Source organism: Spea bombifrons, chromosome 5 (genome assembly GCF_027358695.1).
Source record: "Spea bombifrons isolate aSpeBom1 chromosome 5, aSpeBom1.2.pri, whole genome shotgun sequence".
Classification (NCBI taxonomy): Eukaryota; Metazoa; Chordata; class Amphibia; order Anura; family Pelobatidae; genus Spea; species Spea bombifrons.
Window position 1 is genome coordinate 73,777,843 of NC_071091.1, and position 20,088 is coordinate 73,797,930.

Sequence of the window (20,088 nt, forward strand, 5' to 3'; positions counted from 1 at the left end):
TCATAATGTGTGCCTGTACTTCTAGCTGTATGTCCCAGCTCTTCCATAGTATGAATATATATTTTAAAATAAAATTTTAACCCATTCCTTGTATGTAGGTAAGGGAGTTGATTTCTATTTCATCGGAAGTAGGCCTTTTGCCACATTAAGTAAATTAGTAATCAGGGTCTTTATTTAGAGATTGACATTTGTGTGTGGTGTAATACGAGTGCAGCTATTCTGTGGCCTGGAATGCTGTAGAATATTTTATTCTCCTGCCCTTCAGTTTTCTTTTTCCACAAATACCAGATAATGCTAACAGATAAATAATATGTTGTTGATTTCTAGGTTTTCTACAAAAATGTGTGAATCAATTTCGGAGGAAAAATTTATATTCTCTCCACGTCATTTTAAAGCCACTATAAAATAAGAGAGGGGGACTCATAATGGAATAACACTGAACTTGATTTTCATGTAGATTATTTTCTAATAAGGTTCCTTGCTAGTCCACAAGACATCAATGTTAATCTAACATACTTTTACTAACTGAACTGATCTCAACATAAAATTAAATGAAAGGGTAGAAATGCATACAGCTCCCCAAGGTATCCTAGAAATTGCCACATATGCCATGGAGAAGCATGAAATTTAATTGCAAGATGCTGTGCCAGGCAGTTTGTTTAAGGTTGTTAATCAAACAAAATGCAGTTCCTTCTCTAGAGACTCACATTCTGTAATGGTTTCTGCTGTGATATCTAATACAGAAAGCAGTTGCAACTAAAAAAGTAATAGCTAAATTAATACACACAATGCATTCTTTATCACAAGAGAACCCAGAACTCCAACTAACATGGATCTCAAATAGTAATCTAACCTTACTGATGAATCTGTTCACTAAGAAGTCAGATGTATAAAATCAAGCACATAAGCAGCCAGCTCTATAGACAAACACAGTAGAATGGGTAGTACAGAAGAGCTTAGTGACTTTAAATTTAAAATATTTAAACATCTGAGCTACAAAGTGGTAGACCTCACGCTCACAAAGAGGGGCTGTTTAATGCTGAAGCTTGTAGCGTGTAAAAAAAATGACCTGTCCTAGAGTTCCAAACTGACTCTGGAAGTAACATTAGCATAAGCACTGTGTGTGTGGAGCTGTACCCAAGCCAAAGATTACTATGTACTATTCAAAACTGTGGCGGGAGTGGTGTAAAGCACACCGCTACAGAACTTTGGAGCAGTGGAAATGTTCTCTGGAGCAATGTATCATCTTTCACTATGTGGAATTCTGATGGACAATCTAGGTTTGGGGATCATAATGTAACTTATCAGGAAAAAATAGTTGAAACTTCACAACTTTATCAGTAATTCTTAAAATAAAATGTACACAATCCTGTACACTATCAATTTACCACAGTGGCTAGGCCCGCGGTGTAGTAAGTCTTCCAGGTAAAAATCCAGGAAGCAAGGGTACTGTTTGGACTCTTACTGAGACTCTTAAATATTTGATTTCTCTTTTCATCTTTTTTACTTAAAAAAGAATTATATTTCCAAGGCCTGTGTGTAAGAAAAAGGGAGAGCTCATAAGTGTTACTAGTCCACAGACTTGCTTACAGTAGAATAACCTGGAACAGGAAGTTGACAGAAACATGACCAAAGTTCACCACTAGGTGGTAGTGTAAGGCATCAACTTCAAATATACTAAGCACAAACATATATACAGATATCAGAATAATAGGAATGTACCTTTCTTACATTTAACATAGCTAAAATAGTTTTATTTGTGTTTATTATGCATGCACTTGCTTTATAATTGCCAACACTGCTATTAATTATATCTTTGTGATTACTGAGGGTACTTCTATCACTATAACATTCTCACTCATGTTGCCTAATTATTCAGTATTTTGATGTACAACGAAGCACTTGCGTAATTAATCTTGACCTGTAGCAGTCATACATACTGTATTTTACATACAATATGACTGTATATATCTCATTTAATCTCATTATAGTGCCTTTTTGGGGATTTCAAAGTCTTACTTTGTGTGCTTTTTAATTTTCATGTAACTTATTTATATTTTGTTGATATATATATATATATATATATCATAAACAAACAACATTCACATAAACCAAACAAGAATATCATCAAGAATATTATTATTTGTAGGGATACCTATTTGAGCATTGTTCATGCTCAAATTTCTTATTTAACATCTATATTCTTATCTCCCATTACATATAAAAGAAAAAAATCCTGATACCGGTAGGAAGCTATAATCAACCACTGAGTGGTTGGTATTCTTACATTCAAGGTTCATCCCTTAATTACTAAATGTTTTTATTTTCTTAATCCATTTGTAAGTGGCCATACTTTTTTCAGCCTATTTGGGGGTTTTTAGGTGGCTCCAGGTGGCTCCAGGTAACTTTTCAAATCCGGTGCAATTATTCATTTTGTAGCAACCATAAAGTAGACTACAGAGCCTATTCACACCTCATGATCACAGGTTCAAATCCCGTCAGGGTGAACTCAGCCCTTCATCCTTCCAAGGTTAATAAAAACTATAATTCAGCTGCTGATTTGGTTAATTCCAAGAACATTCGCTAAAAAAGCAAGTTAAGTCCTACTTATGTCCTACTGAGAGAAAGGTGGTTTATATACTAGGTGTTATGTTATAAGCACTGTTATCCCTAGATATTTTTCAATCTTCATACATGCCTCTTGACCTGAAGACTCCACTTGCATCATGTAGATATGGAACACTCTATTAGCCCCAGAAAATGGTTTTATTAAGGGTAAACCTATTCTCCCTTTTTATCTTGCGACAGGAGTTTATTTCCTAAACAAGGTTTCTTCCCCTGCCAGATATACCGTATTTGCTTGAATGCACTGAAAAATACCCCTGGTATGTTATTCTAGGCAGTCTGTTGTATGCAAATTACCCCCTTGTACTGTTTAAATACCCCTTGTCCTGTTTTCACCTCAACATGAGTGCTGTCTGATGCTTGGGGGTGGGCTGCTATGATCCTTCATTGTCCTTTTCAGGACAATAGCCACACTGTGTAGCTAAGCTACACTGTGTACAATGCTAGTTCTGTCTAGTGCTGAAGGGGTTAACCGCTGGTATCCCGGCAGGAGGAAGCAACATTTGGCGGGAGTACACACAGTAATAAGGGCAGGTTTATCTAGGGGCAAAGGACAGCCTCTAGAGCTTCAATCATCTCATCGGCAACTACGTTGCCATAGCCACATCAGGGAGGGCCTATTGTGTGCATGGCCACCAGGTGGCGACGTGCCACGTGAAGCAGTCCTCAGGATGCTGGATCGGACCGTGGATGAGGGCATCTCCAGCAACAGGGCTACAGCTTCTAAGTCAGGTAAGTTTATTTATTTATTTTTTTTTGAAGAAAGCATATTCAAGTGCTGGATACACATAATAGGAACATTAAATTGTTCCATTAAATAATAATTCACTGGTCTTTAGTTAAAGAGTGTGAGAAGTTATAAATGCCATGCAACATACAGTTTTAAATCATTAAAGAAAAGACTAGACTTGGGCATTCTAAATCGTATGAATTACAAATTTACCAGATTCTGATAGACCCCCCATGAATCGGAAGAAATTTCGGCCATAATAATAATAATTTACTTCCTCCCACACTTCCATTCTCATTCACTCTCTCTTACGCTTTCTAAATGTTTCCCTACCTTTTCTGCCGACCACTTCATTTCTGCTGACCACTTCTGGCTCTGGCGACTGCCTACTCATCTTCTTTTCCATCTTGTATCTTCTCCCTTCTCTTCTCTCTTCTTCATTTTATCTTCATATATGCTATCTTCTTCTTTGTTTGCATTTACACAGACACAACATGGTAGGAATTTCTATATTGCCCTCAGTTGGTGCTTTCAGTGACATCCGCTTCCCTGATTGGAAGTCATTTTGGTGGAAGCTTCTGCTCAGTTATGGCTGCGGAGATGCGGACAAAGAATGAAGAGAGAAGAGAAAGGATAGAGCATGAAGAAAAAGATATGGAAGCAGATGTGAAAGTAAAATGGTCGGCAGAAAAGGTAAGGAAACATTTTGAGTGCGTGAGAGAGAATGAACGAGAATAATAGAGTGAGTAAAAGTGTGAGCGTGTTTTGTTTTTTTTCCCCCTCAAAGATTTCAGTTTCTTTTGTAATTGAATTGTTCACATTACAGGTCATGTTAAAGGTGGAAAAAGTTCTGACATTATTTATCTTTGTCTCATTCTTTAACATTACAAGAACCTGGCATTTTAACAGAGGTATGTAGACTTTTTATATCCACTGTAGTTATGGTCAACCTTACTGGCACCCTTGAATATTGTATACATCATGTACCATAACTGCAGAAAAAGAGTGAGTGAAACCGTTTTGGTGAATATACACTCAAATATTTGATACATATCAGGACAGGATAAAACAAAGAAATTAAAAAAAAAATAGGAGGAAAAAAGTACAATTGAAACATTGCCATGGCATCTTGTCTTGAAAAATTCAAATCTGTTTGAAAAGAAGAACTAGAATGTCATTGCTGTGAAATTAGACTCACCTGTGATAAATTGTCAGTGTTCACAAGGCTTAAATTAATAACTGAGTGATAGCTTTAATGCTTAAAGGCCATTTATTCCCTGTTCCTTTTTCACAATGTTGAAGACAAGAAAACACCCTTGTCATCAAATGTAAGAATTCTAAAGGACATAAGTCTAATTTCCATAGACCTTAGCACCCCTATTTCAGCAGTTTGCAATGTTATTAAGACATTTGTGATGATGGAACTATCAAGAACCTTTTTGGACCTTATGGCAGGAGGGAAATTGACCAAGTCAATTGACCTTCAAAAGTTGGTGCCAACTGTGGAAAAAACACATGAAAAACATCCACACAGCTGAAGGCTGACCTAGCGCAATCTAGAGTGATGGTTTCAAGTTCAACATGTACCATATTCTGCACACTAAACCAAGAAGAGCTCTATGGGTGTAGGCCAAGAAGGACCCCACTGCTGTAAAATATAAAGGGGCAAGTCCTACATAGCTAAACAATCATTCTGTGAAAATCTACTATTTGGAGTTCTTTGCAGACTGGCGATATGTTTATAGGTGTAGAAATGAAAAGAAAACCCTACCTACAGTTAAATATGGTAATGTTATATTGCTGCTTTGCTGCCTCTGGTACTGGAGGTGTTAAAGAGTAAATATCATAAACAGAAGGCACAAGCGATCGTTTCCAGTCTAAACTTCGTAGGCAGAAGCCAAGGAATCCAACCTCTACTACTCATAGCCAACGAACCTAACCGCGTGAGAAAACAAGTGGTCAGCTATCCCATCAAAGCACTCCCTGATTGTGCCTTTTGTTAACTTTCTTCCATTGGATGTCTGATTTACCTGGGTCTGTAATATCCTTGTGCCCATTGGATTACAAGGTGACATAAAGTCTTTATATTATTATTTCCCTTAAATTATATATGTCTAATCTTGTATAACTCTACTGTCCAGTAGTGCAGCACAGTGGCATCTGGGTACTGGTAGGCTCAAATAAAAGTGAACAGGTAAAGTCGCAGGTAAAAACCCTACCAATGACTATGGAAGTCATTACTCATTACAGAACATTCCTTTTTGCAGATTCAATTAGATTTTAATACAATTAAAAAAAAATGCTAAATTATATATATTATAATATTATATATATTATATATAGCACATTATTAAATTAAATGCAACTATTAACATTATGTAACATGATTAATAAATGTAATATCATATTTAAAATATGTACTAATATAATATGTCATAATTCATGCTGCACTTTGGTACGGTATGAAATATTGTCTTGAAATATTGCCTTCTCAACTCCTGTTATGAATTAGTTGAGTTAAACCTTTATGTCTCATGCTGAATATGTTTAGTAGGAATATATGTATATATATTACCACTTTATAAATGTAATATGTGCAAGTAGAGTCAAATAATAAGTTATTAAATGATGACTAAACAGTGTAATATTTGCATTAATATTTTTTTGTTTAGTCTAAGTTTTTGTTAAGGTTATCATTTATTTAAGGGAATGGATATTCTTGTCCAAACTCATCTACCGGTTATGTTAATATCCATCACAATGCCACTGAAAAAGATGCTAAAGGCAACCGGTGGAACTTTACAATCACACATCAAATGCATACTATGGAAAGTTACTGGGAGCTATTATGCTACATTAAGTATAGGTCATGCTTCTATAGGTATGATGAACACATACAATCATTGCAATGTGTGCAAATTACAATCTCATAAAGAAATAATTGAATGGTTGAAAAATGTTTGCTCTATTTTCTCCCAAACATTTTTCTTCCAACCTGTCATTGTACTTCTTCAAATTCTCTATGCACCATTTAATGTTAAATTTAATTTTCAAACTCTCCCAGGGGCTGGAAAAACATCACAGTATTCAACAGCTGTTATGCAATTGTAGCAGTTCAATGACTTTTCCAATGCAAGACACTAAATTTGAAACTGTAATTTCTGTAGAATTTCCCTGAAAAAGACAGAAATCTACATTGAACCATTAAAAATGTCATATAATGGAAACCCTTATGGCAATAAATGTATATGCATATTGTACCGTATTTGCTCGATTATAAGACAACCCCCCCAAATCTGAATATTAATTGAGGAAAAAAGAAAAAGCCTGAATGTAAGACGACCCTATAAACTATGATTGAGAAATTTTTTTTTTGTATTTATTTCCTTTTATTTTCCAACCTGCCCTCCAGTTATGCTCATCTCCTATATGGCACTGTGGCCCATGATATGGCTTTTAACCCTCTAAATGCCACTGTGCCCCATGATATGCCTTTAACCCTCTATATGCTACTATGCCCCATGATATGCCTTTTGACCCCCTATGTGCCACTCTGCCTCCAGAAATGCCTTATACCCCTATATGCCACTCTGGCATTTAGGGGGTTAAAAGGCATATTATGGGGCAGAGTGGCATATAGGGAGGTATAAGGTATTTCAGGAGGCAGAGTGGTGTATAGAGGGTTAAAAGGCATTTCTGTAGGCAGAGTGGCATTAAGTGGGTTAAAAGGCATTTCATAGAGCACTCTGCCTACAGAAATGTCATATCTAAATAATAATGTTTGAAAGGTAACATGATTTATTACTTGCTCATGTCATGGGCTATTAGGGAGAAGAACCTGGCAAACCTCATGTAACAGTGTATCCCACTTCTCTTTCCTATGGTATCCTCCATCTCACTTATACTCCTAGCCCTGATGACAAAAAGGGTGGTGGTATAGGCTTCCCCGACTTTCACTCTGACCTATTCTCTCTGCTCCATCACATTTTTGTGAATATTTTATTATATCTTTTCATGTGACAACACTGAAGAAATGACACTCTGCTACAATGTAAAGTAGTGAGTGTACAGCCTGTATAACAGTGTAAAGCTGCTGTCCCCTCAAAGTAACTCAACACACAGCCATTAATGTCTAAAGCTTGGCAACAAAAGTGAGTATACCCCTAAGTGGAAATGTCCAAATTGGGCCCAAATTGTCAATATTTTGTGTGGCCACCATTATTTTCCAGCACTGACTTAACCCTCTTGGGCATGGAGTTCACCGGAGCGTCGCAGGTTGCCCCTGGAGTCCTCTTCCACTCTTCCATGACAACATCACAAAGCTGTTGGATGTTACAGACCTTGCACCCACCTTCCGTTTGAGGATGCCCCACAGATGCTCAATAGGGTTTAGGTCTGTAAACATGCTTGGCCAGTCCATCACCTTTACCCTAAGCTTCTTAAGTAAGGCAGAGGTCATCTTAGAGGTGTGTTTGGGGTCATTTTAATGTTGGAATAATGGCCTGCGGCACACATGTATGTCACAGTACATGTTGGCATTTATGGTTCCCTCAATGAACTGTAGCTCCCCAGTGCCAGCACCACTCATGCAAGCCCAGACCATGACCACCAAGCTTGACTGTAGGCAAGACTACTCACCTCTCACCTTGACACCATCTGAACCAAATAAGTTTATCTTGGTCTCATCGGACTACAGGACATGGTTTCAGTAATCCATGTCCTTAGTCTGCTTGTCTTCAGCACACTGTTTGCCAGAGTGGCATATATGGGTATAAGGCAATTCTGGAGGCAGAGTGGCACATAGGGGGTCAAAAGGCATATCATGGGGCACAGTGGCATTTAGAGGGTTAAAAGGCATATCATGGGGCACAGTGGCATATAGGGGGTATAAGGCATTTCTGGGGCAGGGTGGCAAGCCAGGGGGCAGATGTGCATAACTGGGGGGGGGCAAGTTAAAAAAAAGGAAATAAAACCAAAATATTTTTCTTAATCATAGCTTTTATTAAAAAAAAAATGTTCACATAGTTTAGATGAATAAACATTTACTGGTAAAACTTTTTCCCTATAGGGTCGTCTTAAATTCAGGCTTTTTCTTCTTTTCATAAATTAATATTCAGATTTTGGGGGGTTGTCTTATAATCAGGGTCGTCTTATAATCAAGCAAATATGGTATCTAATGTCTTTGTTTTCTATAGATATTACTGCGGCAAGAGTGAGTGGTGTTGTGGTTGGCCAGGGCTGTGATATCATTTTCAATCAAACCCTCATTATGTAAATTCTCTAACATAGAGAACACTGATTTATCGTGAAACTCCAATGGCTTGCGCAAATTACTTTGTGCTACGATTGCTGACCAGTTCTCAGCAGGTGTAATAATGTGAATTGATTCAATATTAAGTTGCAAAGTTATGTCTTATTTTTGTCCAAATGTTAGTAAATCCTTGTTATCTTACATTGATCCTGAACATTCCAACAAATCCACATTTGCACACTTTCTGTCAATATCCAAAAAAATTTTTTTTTCAGTGTATCTTGACAAACATGTTTACATGTAACAATGTATAAAATAAATCAAAGTGAACAGTAGGTACAAAAAATGTCCCAAACTCAGTACTTGTTCAGCTGTCAACTCAGAATCTGAGAGGTAATGAAACTCAATTGTGTTGATTCCTCCAAGAGGGTTTTGAGATTTGTTGGACATCTCCTTCTTCCCTGCCCCCTCCGCATTCTTTTTTTTTTGTGTGTATTCAGAACGCCAATGCAAATCCTGTGGTCTCCTTTTAGTGTATTCAACTGTGTTCTCGTTGACGGTATAATGCGTGGTGTAGATTTCACTGAAATTGTCAAACTCTCTGAACCATTTATGGAAATTTCCATATCACTGAAATAGACAGACCTATTAGTTGTAGGTTGTCTCACCCCACTTGAACATATTTAAGATGGACTTCAGTTGGACTTTATTGCTATGCATAAATCTTTGCTTCTATACATAGACTTGATTGTTAATAAAATCCATCCTATCCCTTTTAAACTTTTATTTTTTCCTAAGTGATATTTCTCCATCAATTTTATCCGAATATTCATTAAATTTAGTCATGAACTCTGCATATGTAGGATCATGTGTGAGTTTCAATAGCTGTGATTTAAGTGCCTCTATATTCTTTTGTGTCTCAAGTAACACTCATTGCTTGTATTCAGCTTTCAATTCCATTAAATGTAATGAACACGAGGTCATGATTGCATTCCATTGTAGCTGAAAATCATTATCCCCATTGATAAATATTGGGCTTTTGTAATACGTAAGCCTCTTGGAATTCTCTTGACGTCCATACCACAATCTTAACTCTTGTAGTCTCTTACTGGCTTCTTTAATTCACATTTCCCCCTCTCTGACCACCGCTTCCTATCCTGCTCTCTCACCTTGCCTCTTACTCCCACCAACTTTGCCTAAAGAGAGACCTTAGATCTCTTAATCTTGAGTAGTTCTTAACTTCTCTCTCCCATCTCTAACATGTCATGCCCATTCCTTGCTACCTATCTCCACACTAACATCTACTCTTGAGGATATAGCCCAAACTATTTCTCACTCTTCACAATGCTTATGTTTCCAACCCTGGCACACGGCACTAACCTGATAACTTTCACATGGTTTCTGCACTGATGAATGTAGTAGTTCGTATGTATCATACTATGTCTGACTTCCTGCACTATAAATTAATGCTACGTTTCTACCACTCTGCTCCTACCCTTGCTAAGGAAACCTACTTCACCTCACTTATCTCTTTCATCTCTGATAACCACAAACATCTGTTCAATACTTTAAATTACCTTATTCTCCCTCTCACAGCTACCCCTTCCACTAACTTTACTGTATCTGTCTGCCACATACATCAATAATAAAATTGAAACATCAGATGTGAAATATCTGCACTCTTCTGATTATGCTCCTTACGATACACCCAACTCTTATTCCTCTTCTACATTAAGGCGATTCAGTCTTGTCACTGAAGATGAGATTTGTGCTCTTCTTGGTTCTTCTTGTCCAATCACATGACCCCTTGACCCTATTCCTTCTCATCTTACCCGGTCTCTTTCATTTACTCTTGTCCATACATTAGCCTATATCCACAACCTCTTCTTCTCTACTGAATCTCTTCCTCCTTCAAACACGCTATCATACCATGGGGCATGTAGTAAATTAATACACCTTATCTTCAACACATGTATCAAGAGAGCCACATTAATTTTAAAAGCTAACAAGAACCACTTATATAAAATACAGTATAATCAGTAATGCAAGTTAAAAAAAAAAAAGATCAAAACATTTTTTAAATGTCTCTAAACTGGATGTGAGTGGTATTAAAAACTAAAAATAAATATAAGCTCATTGCTGATATTCCTATTAATTTGATTTATTTACAGCAAATAAAACAGATAATGATAAGATCCAAAAATGTAGGACAAAAATTAGTAACAAATAAACAGAGCACAGATTGCAAATAAAACCCATATAAATACACTGTAAATCACTGAAATACAGAGCATCACAAATTGTAACCTAAACTATATTCTGGCAGTATGGATACAATCACACAATGACTTTGTCACTTACACGTCTTACTATTAAAAAGCTTTCTTTTAACATATTGTCAAAAAATGTCCATTATAAATAGAAATAAATAAATGTCTTAAGGGAAATTCAAAATCTCCTTATTTTTTCAGTAGTGTACAGAATAAGATAACTTTTCAGAGGAGTACACAGATACATGCACAACATAACATTGTCAGGGTCATCTTGATACAGTCCAATGTCCAAATTAGGCCCAATTAGCCATTTCCCCTCCCCGGTGTCATTTGACTCGTTAGTGTTACAAGGTCTCAGGTGTGAATGGGGAGCAGGTCTGTTATTGCTATCACACTCTCTCATACAGGTCACTGATTGGAAGGTTTATAGCTGCCTTGGCAGTGCAATAGACTTTCACAGGTGAGAAATAAACACTCAGCGTGCATCTAGCTGGATTAACCTTTTCAATCACAAACCCTTACGATAACATAACTGCTGTGCACATTGGTTAGCAGTCTATCCACTGTACTTTATCTCTCTATCTATCTATCTATCTATCTATCTATCTATCTATCTATCTATCTATCTATCTATCTATCTATCTATCTTAGTTTAAACCTTTAGGCTTGTTCAATAAAAGGTTTGTGATTGTGAGTTGGCTGTTGAGGCAAATGTGTAATAGCAAGTTGGACAAAATTCACATATTCACTACTGCCAGCTCCCATTAACTTGACTGCATTAGCCAACTTAACTGAAAATGTATTGAGTATATACACTCACTGGCCACTTTATTAGGTACACATTGCTAGTACCGTATTGGACCCTTTTGCCTTCAGAACTGCCTTCATTCTTTGTGGCATACTTTCTACAAGGTGCTGAAAACATTCCTCAGAGATTTTGGTCCATATGGACATGATGGCAACAAGCAACCACATTTAAACGATTCTCAATTGGTACTATGGGGCCCAAAGTGTGCCAAGAAAATATTCCCCACACGATTACATGACCACCACCAGCTTAAACCGTTGTTACAAGGCAGGATGGTTTAATGCTTTCATGTTGTTCACACCAAATTCTGACCCTACCATCTGAATGTCGCAGCTGGAATCGAGACTCATCAGACCAGGCAACGTTTTTCCAGTCTTCCATTGTCGAATTTTGGTGAGCCTGTGCGAATTGTAGCCTTAGTTCCCTGTTCTTAGCTGACAGGAGTGCTTTCAGAGATGGTATTCAGCATACCTTGGTTGTAACAAGTGGTTATTTGAGTTACTGTTGCCTTTCTGTCATCTCGAACCAGTCTGCCCATTCTGCTCTGAGATCAACAAGGCATTTTTTGTCCACACAACTGCCTCTCAATGGATATTTTCTTATTTTCACCAATCTCTGGAAACCCTAGAGATGGTTGTGCGTGAGAATCCCAGTAGATCAGCAATTTCTGAAATACTCAGACCAGCTCGTCTGGCACCAACAACCATTCCACGTTCAAAGTCACTTAAATCCCCTTTCTTCCGCATTCTGATGCTCGGTTTGAACTTCAGCAAGTTGTCTTGATTTTGTCTACATGCCTAAATGCATTGAGTTGCTGCCATGTGATTGGGTGATTAGCTATTTGTGTTAACAAGCAATTAAACAGGTGTAGCTAATAAAGTGGCCAGTGAGTGTATATTCCAGAGAGGATACATACAGTGCTGTAAAAAGTGTTTGCCCTCTTAAGGAATTATTCTATTTTTGCATATTTGATGCACTTAAACGTTTCAGATCACCCAACTAATTTTATCATTACACCTAGATAACCCAAGTTAACACAAAATGCAGTTTTTAGGAGATTGTTTAATTCATGGAAGGTAAAGAGTTAATCAAAACCTATATTGCCCATGGGAAAAAGTAATTGCCCCCAAAAACCTAATAATGGCTGTGCCACCCTTGGTGGCAACAACTACAATTAAACAGCTGTGATAACTGTGATAGTCTTTTACATCGCTGTAGAGGAATTTTGGCCAACACTTCTTGGCATTATTGTTTTAATTTAGCCACATTGGAAGGTTTTCAAGCATAAACCAGAGCACCTCATTTGGATAAGCAAAAAATATAAGAAATTGGGAAGGGGGAAATACTTTTTCAAAGCATTATAGATAGGATTCCTATGTGCCAATGTGAACCTAAATACAGAGGCTTATTTCCCATACTGAAATACAAAAATTCTGAAACGCATATGAAAATATCTAAACAAAAATGAAAACAAAGAATAGTATACAATCTTGTATTTAGTCAAGACTTATCTGTAGATAGACTTCAGCTCACTACAAGTCCAGGTTTGTGAGTCAACAGAGGACATAATTACATTTACAAGTTACTCATACAAGAGATGCATAACTTTTCAGTGAATTCATTTTCTGAAGCTTGAACTTTGCTTGCTTGAGCTTTCTGCATTTTAATCTAATGAGACGAGTGAACATCAGAGAGGCCTTATTATGTTATACACAAAAGTTCTTGTGTTCAGTGTTTACCACTGGGCAAACCCAAAATAGCATGCAGTAAAAGACTGGGTTTTGTCCAACTGAAATCAGAAGAGAGTTTTTTTTCTGGATAGAAACAGCATGATTTGAATTGTGCAACATTATACATTACTGGATACAAAAACATGCATTTGCTCTAGAGAATATCTCAATTCCTGTAAGTATTTAACTTTTTTTTATAACTATAAATATATGTTTATTAACTCTCCCAATGAAAATCAATACTTTTGGCTTTTTGTTTTGTTTTGTTTGCAGGGCAATGCTTTATACATGTTTTTTTTTTTTTTAAGATCAGAATACACAGGAATCTAACATGTTAAGCATAGAAAGTAAAATAAATTTAATAAATAAATAAGTAGAGTGCTTGTTGTAGTTCACCAAAATGTGTGTGAAATAACTAATATTACCGCTTAGGGCGTATGTACGTATATAAATATACTATTTTGTGTTTGTGTATTGTGAATGTATTCAGACTTCTCGGTTTTCAATAAACATTATAAAATTTTCTACCATTAATATATTAATCAATTGATTAAAAAGGCATTAAATATAAATTCAACAAAAAGGAATATTACACAATATAATAACTTTTAGAAAGTAAGCAAATAAATCTAATATAATGTACTAAATATGTTTATAATATGATTAAACGATAGATCAATGCAATTGCAGTATTAACATTAATTTTTCATTCATAATATTCAATATTTTTATGCTATATATCAGTGTATAAAGCATAAAATAATATGCCTGCATATACTACACTAATTTTATCTTCATTTTAAATTAGTTTATTTTGAATTTAAATTAGATGGTAATTGTTTTGTCAGCATTATTCAGAAATGGAATAAACTAAAAACATGTATCATATGAAAGTCAAATGTTTACACATGTTTTAAAAGCAATGCTAATTAACGTACATTGAAGGTAATCCACAGGGAGAAAATCATTTTAATGAAAATAAATAATTTTGCTAATCTTTTTCGCACATATCTGGTGCCTACTTTGTTACCTTGAAGGCCTAATGTTCAAAGTCTTTGTACTGTAAATGTGTGGTACTTTAATATAGCAGATTTATAAAAGGAGAATAGTTCTTTTGGGACCAATTAACAAGTCTACAAGATGTGTTCTTTTCATATTTAAAAAAGTTAGATACTGTAAAATATCTGAAAATATTGCAGAAAAAGTTTTTGTTCATAGAACAAACCTTAAAGTGGTGTTTGTATGCAGACTTAAGGTGCAGTCGTACCAAGTCAATGTTAAAATGTTTGTGTCAAGTGTTAATTTAGTCCACCTTAGTATTAAGGTGATAAAAGTGACATGTGATATCCAGTATACTTTTTATATGTGGAACTTTGAAGGACCAGGAGACGGTGTGAGTGCTGGCACAGAACTCCCTCACTGCCCCCTCTTAATACAAGAAGTACTATTTACCACACAAAGCATTACAGGCCAGCAATGGATAATATGTATTGCAAAAGCAGTTCTGTTAGGGAGACTTTGAACTTAAAATGTGGATCCTTAAATATCTTTCTTCACCACAAAGGAACAGAGTTCAACACAGGAGGACCGTCACCTTCTTGCCTGAAGGGCATGTTTTCAACCCAGGTGCAAACAACATTGCCTAACCTCATCTATTTCACTTTCTATAGCAATCCTGCAAAAAGGAACTATATAAAATCCTTTCACAAAATTCAAATGAATCGCATCCACCCTGATCTATATTTTTGCTCATATTTTGGCTCACCTTTTTCAAACAATGTAATTAAGTTGGTAGGACAAGATTTGACCTTCATAAAACCACATTGACTCTCACTAATGATATTATTGGACAAAATGTATTCCTGGATATTATACAAGCTTTGAAATGATTTCCCCATTACAGATGTCAAGCTCACATAATTATTGTAATTACCTTACTGAGATTTTAGTCCCATTTTGAATGCTGATATCACTTCTGCTTTACCCCACTCTTTTGATACTATGCCAGACAAGAGAGCATACTTTAAGATCAAAAGCAATGAACTGGAAAATTCTTGGCTCAGTACTTGGCTTAATACTCAGGGATAGATATACTATCTGCCCCTTGCTTTATCTAGTACTAGCATTTTGTACTATTAATTTGCAAAGCTGCTGGCATCAATCCTTCATTGGTATACACAGAGGCAATAAAAAATGATTAAAACATCTACTTTTGCTTACCAATTTAGTAATTTCAGAGTTTAATGAGGCAACAGTTTTCCTCCTTACATTTGTGTCAGTTACATATTTAAAAATGTTTGGGGGGTTGTCTTGCTGTCATTGGCTATCTGTTCCCCATTTTCTCCTTTTGCCATTCTAATTACCCTTTTGCAATTGTTGCTAGAATCTTTGTATTTTGTAAATGATGCTGTTGATCCCTTTGATATATATGTTTTAAGTGACAATCTCGTTTTCCATATTTCTTTAATGTTTTTTGGCTTCTTTTATATTTGTTACCCAAAAGGAGACGCTTCTGTGCGCCTCACAAGAACAATGCATCCCAGTCAGATAGCTTCTGGATGCCCTTAACCTGTTGTATAAAAATCCCTCTTCCTAAAATTTAGTGTTTTGGTGAAGCAAACTAATGTCTATGATGACGATGATGTACTTGCTGTCAACATCACCTATGCAGTGCATTCCAGGTCTTTACAATACTTACTGTGAAAAATATATTTTAAGATGGAACTACAACTTCTCTTTACATAATAGTTGCTCTGTCTGTGCCATCAAGACTTTTCCTGTGACAGCCATATGCCTTATACAATGTACAACATTTTGTACATTGTCATAAGAGGCATTATAAAAGTAAAACATAATTCCATACATATAAGCATAGACATCAAAGCGATGGTGGGCCACAGACCCCTATAATTATTTTTTAATGCAGGTAGGCATCAGATAAAGATTCATACATCTTCCTCAGTAATCACTATATCTATGACACACAAAACAGGAATTGCTAGTATAACTAGCTAGCATGAGAAATGACATCCAGCAGTGAGTACAGATTAGTTTTATGCAGCCAGTATATGTTTTACTCATGATTGTTTCCTAACTGTTTCTCTGTTACACTTTTCCCATTAGTAGGAACATCGTTCCATGCTTAGAAGGGATATAAGAGTATAAAACCTCACAGCCAAAATAAAATCAAAACTAGTAGGAAGATATAATGAAAAAAAGGTGAAAGCAGGGTAATATTTCTATTCTTCATCCCTGTGGAAATCCAAAAAAAGATTGTTTTTTTTGTAAGAAAAAAAATCATACTTTTTGATGTTTTAACATTTTATTATTAGCTGCTAGACAGAAAATCTATATCTCCATCATCTAGGTTCATGGCACGCCGAAGAAAATAGTGCTGCTACCAATACAAGATTTGTGCGGAGGACATAGGCATGAAATGCATATGATTGGAAATTTAGTGAAAGTGGGGGAAGATTGGTAAATTATTCAGGGCACTTATTGGTGCTGGCCTTACTTCTTTTGTGTAAAACAGCACCACTAAAACATAGCTCTATAGGCATCTGGCTTATTTGAAAACTGCATCAAGTTTTGGTTAATTTATACTTGATTCAATTCAAATATAAATACTTTTACTAACCCGTCAGAAATATTATCATGAATTAGAAAAAATGTAGTAAGAGCAATACAATTTATCTAATTAGAATTTAGATGTAAAAAGTGTTTTAATCCTGCTACCTTAATGATGCCCGATGCAGGGACCACTCGTTACTCTTTTTGCTGGAGAAGCTCAACAAGAATTCATCTCACTGCAACTCAATGACAACTAACTGTTTAGTACTGCACAGCAAGCTGAAAACTCTTGCAGAAACCTAGTTTTATGCACAATAATTTTTATTGTTAGCACGATCTGTAGTCCTCAAAAGAAATCTAATCTAAAATTGATTTTTTTTATTTTTAATTTAAAACTTTCCAGCAATCTACCCTGAATGAATCCATATGTGGTTCACAAAATGAATGAAAAATGGGGAAAAGCTTTTCTACAAATGGTATCATCACTCTCACCCCACCCAATCCATATTGATGGATTCTGGCTTTCCATACCATTAGGCAGGATGTTTTCTATTTTTATCTTTTGCAATAGCTAATTCTGCTTCTTTTCATTTCATTACTGCTATGGCGGTCAAACAAAGATGTTCATGTTTCGAATAATACAACTTAAAAGGTTTATTCATGTAAGTTCAGTTACATATGCTATTTCCATTACTGAATAAAATGATAAGGATTGGAGTTCCACCTATAGCATATCAAATAAGATTATTTCTATCGATTTATATATTTTCTTGAGTGTCACTGGCAATAATGTGTTTTGCTAAATTGTCTTTGTATTGCAGGTTATGGTTCAGTGATCCTGGGGACCCTTGCCACTTTTTTTATGAGATTTCTATGTGAATTGCATACATATATAGCTTAGAAGAAAGCTAGGATATTTTATGCATGGGTATTCAACAGTAAAATATTTTTTAATCAGAAAAGAGAGTCCCATAAGTTGACTCTGTTATCGCTGGAAGAGGAAAAAATATATTTGGAGCGCACAAAAGGCTAAGTAGTCTGTTTATTGAAGGATGTTAAGGTTAGGACATTAGAAATAATGGTGACATAATTTACTGTATACATCGAATAGTACTGTTTATCAGAATATGTACTAGCAAATACAGATAGATCTTAGAATGAGATCTTTATGCCAAGAGAATAAAGCAATAAAAATGATAAAGCAGGTGCATCAGGGAAATAGAAATTTAAAATCCTTGTTTAAGCCTAATAAAGATATGCAGCTGTTTAAACAGATAATGTCCTGTGTAAATGTTTGCTGCTGAAACAAATATATTGATGATTAATAACTACAGGCATATTTTTTCCTAGTGCTGCATGTTTACCACTTGCAGTTAAGTTGTAATACTTCTGCTTGTGTTTGCAAGTTATAGTACATAGCATTTCTATGGCATTTTGGGCTGTTAGGGGATGCATAAAATGAACTGGTTATTGTTTATTTCTATCCCATTATATATTGGATGAGCGGAGAGACTGGTTAGGAGAGAACTGAGCCTTGGGGTACCCATACTGAGGGGGGGGGGGCAGAGACGCTGAAGGTACGATCAGAGGGTTGAAGAAGGTCAAGTAGGGAGTTGGAACAAAGAAACTTAGTTAATTGGGTATAAACAATTCTTTCGAGAAGCTTAGAGGTGAGAGGAAGTAGAGAGATGGGACGGTAATTGGACAGATCAGTCGGGTCAAGGGATAGCTTTTTCAAGATTGGAGTAATGATAGTATGCTTGAAGGAGGATGGGACAGATCCAGTAGTGAAGGAGAGGTTGAAGATGTGAGCCAGAGTAGGGGCAAGAGTAGATGAAAGAGACTAGGTGAGATGGGATAAGAGTCGTTTTTAAGCAAGGTTGAGAGCGGAGTAGTAAGAACGTAGCATAAATTTGTAGTGCAGAAAGTCAGCATTGAATGAGAATCTCGTCAACTAAGCGTAGGTGTCAGGATACAGTCATGTGCCAGGGTTGGAAACGTGAGCATCATGAAGAGCGAGTAGTAACTGGGGCTACATCCTCAAGAGCAGATGTGAGAGTGAAGTTATAGAGAAAGGTAGCGTTGTTAGGGCACAACATGTTAGAGATAGGAGAAGGAGTAAATTGGTTGAGAACTTCTGAAGGTTAATAGAGCTGAGGTCTCTGGTTGGACGAGGTTGGGTGCAGGGGAGTGAGTAGGAGGCAAGATTAGAGAGCAGGAAAGGAAGTGGTGGTCAGAGAGGGGGATGTTTAAGTACCCAAGGATAACAAAAGGAATATCACAAGAGAGAAAGAGAGGCAGCCATGAGGAGAAGTGGTCAAGAAAGATGTTAGCCGGGCAAGAGGGACGGTATATAACAGCTACGCGTAAGGAGAGAGTGCTGCCCCCATGACCCAAAGACAACCCATGGTTATTGGAGAACTGGAGAAGCACCTCTTCACCAAGAACGTTTCCATTTATGGCCATGAGGTTTTATCCAAGCTTTCATAAAAGATAAGTGGGTTTAGGTGAGATCTGTGGGTTGTTGGGGTTGCTGCTCCAGGCCAAGCATAGGATAATTACCATGTAAAATACATAAATGATTCAAACTATTGTTCAAACACAGAAAAAAGGCTAAGCTACAGCTTTAGGTGTATTTAGATATGTTTTAGTTATTTAGAAATTAACACCATTAAAAACCAATATGACATTAACGAGACAGGAAAGCTGGATTTGGATATACATTTATTGATGTTACTGTTCAGGGTTACACAACATATTCGTAAATGGTCTCAGTTTCAAACACTGATGTCGCTTATACCTTTTGCTTCTTTGTTAAGTTGATTATTGTAACGAGGTGTACCTGCTGGAATTGTTTGGTGCATAATAAAAGGGAAAAAATGCTGTTTGTTGTGAACATCAGATACTGGATAGATATTAACATAAGGGACAATACAAAGCCAGATATGTATCAAGCACATTAAAGTCTCTTTACAACCTGTCAAAGGAAACCAATTGCTAGCACTTTAGACAGAAGGGACCAATATAGAAAAGAAAGATGGAATCCCTTCTGCTCAGTTTTGCGTAACGTTCCCAGTATGATTCTGACACACAGGGGTTTC

The 20,088-nt window shown here is 36.3% G+C and overlaps 1 protein-coding gene across 1 annotated transcript in view; it reads left to right on the forward strand.

Moving 5' to 3' along the window:
- Positions 1 to 13,508: 13,508 nt before the first annotated feature.
- Positions 13,509 to 20,088, forward strand: part of LOC128497543 (cadherin-19-like) — a 49,220-nt gene continuing 42,640 nt past the window's right edge. The window contains exon 1 of the mRNA XM_053467654.1: positions 13,509 to 13,592. The gene's annotated coding sequence lies outside the window, so the exon portion shown is untranslated. The remainder of the gene's footprint in view (positions 13,593 to 20,088) is intronic.